At 47.3% G+C, this 4134-nt stretch overlaps 1 protein-coding gene and 1 long non-coding RNA gene across 2 annotated transcripts in view; both read right to left on the bottom strand.

Moving 5' to 3' along the window:
* Window positions 1-4134, bottom strand: part of LOC122530790 (protein kinase C, brain isozyme) — a 32834-nt gene that overhangs the window by 6260 nt on the left and 22440 nt on the right. The window lies entirely within an intron of this gene.
* Window positions 92-892, bottom strand: LOC122530792. The gene is made up of 2 exons (XR_006307100.1): window positions 684-892; window positions 92-646 (listed from the first exon to the last, which is right to left on the bottom strand). It is a non-coding gene; the product is annotated as an uncharacterized LOC122530792 (long non-coding RNA).

The raw sequence follows: 4134 nt of genomic DNA, 5'->3' as shown, positions 1-4134 counted from the left end.
TTTTTTTTTTTTTTTTTTTTTTTTTTTTTTTTTTTTTTTTTCTTTTTTTTTTTTTTTTTTTTTTTTTTTTTTTTTTTTTTTGTTTAGTACGTTTTCTTGGCGTTTGTGCCTAAAAATCATTTCTGTTCGAGCAGCTGGATGCAGGACAGGGGGCGCGACGCGGTTCTTCACGCGATTGACTCGTTATCGAAACTGCAGCTGTCGACCGTCTCTTTCTTTCTCTCTTCCTCTTTTCCCGAGACTCGATTCTCATCTCGTTCGCGGCAATGTTTACGTTCGCGCTACTCGAACGTTGCACGTGCTCTCTCTCGTGCCGAGAACACGTGTTTCCTCACCGTTTCCACTCGTTTTTCCCCCGAAAATGGAAAAAACGACGATTCGGGACGCGCGATCGCGGCTGCAGTCGAAAGTGCACACGCGCGAAACTCGACGAACAACCGTCGGTACCGTTCGTCATGCTCGGTCGACGGATGTTCGTGCTCAGATCGTAATATGTATACGGAGGAAGTTTGCACGAATCACGAGGAAATTATCGACTGAGTACTATCGCGAGCGCGTCAAACGAAATGCAATGGCGCGTAAGATCGATCGGTCGATAATCGGCCTCGTAATCCTGACTGCGAGAAGTGGTGTGTACGAGTACAAGCTGCCAAGCTACGACAAACGACGTGTGATTGTTGAACACAGGTGATTATTAATTATTGTCCAGTATTTGTTGTCTACACGATACGCATAGGTCGATATCGATAGAGAGAGAGAGAGAGAGAGAGAGAGAGAGAGAGAGAGAGAGAGAGAGAGAGAACGCGTAAAAGAAAAAAAAAAAGACAACAACGAGAGATCGTGAAACGTACATACGTATCTACGTACAGTAGTGCCAACTTAAACGTCCGTCGCTACGCCTCGCCGATTCTTAGAATTGGGACTATCTCACTCTAACCTACTTTACCGTGCGATCTGCCAAAAGCAGAGACACTTGCATGAGAATACAAAGCAAGTGACATGGTACCGGTATTTCGGCGCAATTCGCGGAACACACACCTCCCCGCTTGAGCGTCATCTCTCGGTCCCAATTGCAGACGCTTAAGTGGGCACTACTGTATCTACGTAGGCATTGACGTATCGTTCCGCGCGTATGCCAATCACCGTTGAGAATAAACTAACTCGACTAATTTACAGAAATTCCATCGAACGCGCGTCACGCGCAGATACGTATGCATCGTGCATACACAAGTGTGTGTACGGACAGCAGTGTATTAGAACAAAGTCTGACATCGCGTACGAGTGCTGCGTTTGATCCGTGGACAACAACAATGTGCAGTCAGAGGGATCGCATAACCAACGAAAAAAACGAGGAAAAAAAAAAAAAAAGAAAGGGTAGTTGCTGCGTTCACGTTTACTCGCTGAATGAGCAGAAAACAAATCTACGTGTGTACACGTATTACGATAATCACATCGGTGCATGCAATCGTATGTACAAATCGTGTAGCAATCGTGTATCGTATGTATGTACACAATATCGCGGACAACTACTACCGTACGCATGGGGTGTTGTTAAAAAAAGTATATTTTAAAATACAGTTGAAAGGAGCTCTCCTGACTGTGCGACGGGAGGATGGCAGAAAGAGCAACAGGGGGATAAGCAAGCGAGGAGGAGCTAATAGGCGAAACAACCATGTGCTAGGGTTCCCCCTTTCTATCTTGAACGGGACGGGCTACGTTCTGCAACGCAGAAATGAGTAGTGCAGCAATTACCGACAATCATCGAGCGAAGATACGGAGCACAACGGCGGGGTTCTTGTTGAAAAAACAGAGAAAAAAGGAAGGAGAGAATGAGAGAAAGAGAAAGAGAGAGAGACAGAGAGACAGAGAGACAGAGACAGGTAAACAAACAGAGTCGGATACAGAGACTATAACAAGAGACACAGAGCAGGGATCGAAATACTTTTGGCGTTACGAATCAGGTATACGTAGGATAATTTAAAAAATCGTTGACTTAATGCGCGACTTACCTACTTACGTACACGGTACCAGTGTCCAGTGTAACATAGGCTAGTTTCGACGAACAGTCGAAAAATAAGGGAACGAGAATTACGAGAGTACACCGTAATCGTCGTGTCTCGTTCGGGAACATATTCACGGATGTAGGCTAACGAAGAGCGAGATATTTAACAAAGAATAGAAGAGAAGAGGACGATCGCAACGATTGAAACAAAGTCGCGACGAGGGGAGGAACTGTGGAAACGTAGTTGACGAGAGAAGATGGTAAATCGCCACGACGAGGAAAACACGCAGTGGATAGGTGAAAGTGGATAGGTTCGTCATGCAGTTAGTCGTGGATAACCTCGCTTCTTCGCGGCATCAAATTTTTACAATTAACTTAGAACAGCGACGAAAAGTTTTCAAACGAGGCTTCCAAAGATTGGGTCGAGAGTAAACGAAGATAGAAAACATATGGGGGAAGGCGATTCAGGATCGGCGATATGGACGAGCGAGAATTTTCTGAAACTTTGTGATCCTCGTGGTGCGCGGTTCTTCGAGAGGCCGAGAAGATACAAGCTGTTGAACGTTGAGAGGCTGGAGACTGCAAGGAGAGTGACGGTGAGACGCAGAAGCGAAGCTTATTTATCGAGTATTGCATTATCTCATTTGGACATTTAGGTGGCGATCGAAGGGGAACGGATTTTTGTTCGACGAGTCACGCAGCGGCAGCTGATAATGATTTGTATATATACCAACCACATACGTAAGAGAGAAAAATCGCCGAATCGTTTGACTGAGAAACGAGGAAAACGGATTTGAGAAAATTGTGATGTGGTTATCCGTGAAAGAAAGAGAGAGAAAGAGAGAGAGAGAGAGAGAAAGGAGAGCGTGTTTCGATGGTTGAAACGCGGCATACGCGACGAGAGAGAGAGAGAGAGAGAAAGAGAGAGAAAGAAAGAGAGAGAGAGAGGGGATAACGCTCGAGAGGAGCGAGTCGCGAGCGACGGAGGATAAAAAAAGGTACCTACGACTGTTTCTACTCTTTCAATTCTAGGCGAATGCAAATTTGTAGTTACGTATTACACGGAAGATAACTACGTGAAGAGACAAACGCGTGCGAGATCTAGCCACTTCGTGAGAAAATGTATATTTTGCGGACTTCTGAGTTTGTTTGTTTTTGATTTGAATGAGTTTGTTGTGTTAGCTACCTGAACATTTAAGCCCCTGATGCGAGATACCGTGAAGCATCGAGCCGCAGTGGTCGCAGAACGTTGGCGTCAGGTACGTGAAAACCTCCCATTTGTGTGCGGCGCTCATCTGGGAACAAGAAACAGCCGCCCGGGAGAGCCCGGTCCTTCATTGTGATCTGATTCCTCGGATCCCGAGCGATAACAGCCTCTGAATCCTCGGCTACTTGGTAGCCCTACCGGAAGCCCAAGACCGAGACTATTCCGGCCCATCTAGATCGACCCGAGTTAGGTTCGCGAGTTTTCAGCGGTTCATTCGGTCTCCCGACTGTCAGAGGTCCATCGTCAATTTTTATCGCCGCTTACACCGCTTGCCGATCGCTCGCCGATTGAAAACCTCGACAAAGGGCAGAGGATACAAAAGAAGGGTCGACGAGAGGAGGAAAGGATGACCGAAATTCGCCAGGTAAAAAGCGGCGCGAGGTAAAAAGTCTCGCGATTCTTCATCGGTGGGACGGACGAGCGTTTCTCGGGAAAAGCGTCTCTCCGTTTTAGCGTGTTTCGACTCGAGGGGAGAAGTCGTTACGCCAGCGGCGTAAACCTATTTTGCCGGGAGTCGGGGGAGAGATCGTTGTCGCGGCAGAGACAGCCTGCCGGCTAGTTGCACGACACAACGTGCTGCCTGGAACCCAGTTAAGGTCATGGTTTGCTCTCGCGAGATTGAATCTGACTCTTTTTCTTCTCGGTTGCCGTTGCGAAACACAATGGAGGAGAGACAGAAAGAGAAAAAGAGAGAGAAAAAAATGGAAGAAGCCGGGTGGGCGGGGGTACGCTGCCGGTTAGGTTAGGTTACGTTAGGTTAGGTTAGGTTCGGTCGGATTGACGGGACGAAAGGGGAGCTAGGATGAGCAGAAATGGACTAGCCCGTTCAATGGGACTGTGTGTGTCGGGGGGGGGGGGGGGGAAC

This window comes from Frieseomelitta varia, unplaced genomic scaffold (genome assembly GCF_011392965.1).
Source record: "Frieseomelitta varia isolate USP_RPSP 00005682 unplaced genomic scaffold, Fvar_1.2 scaffold_353, whole genome shotgun sequence".
Classification (NCBI taxonomy): domain Eukaryota; kingdom Metazoa; phylum Arthropoda; class Insecta; order Hymenoptera; family Apidae; genus Frieseomelitta; species Frieseomelitta varia.
Note: the sequence above shows the minus strand (reverse complement) of the source record. Positions and strands in the feature narration are given on the sequence as shown.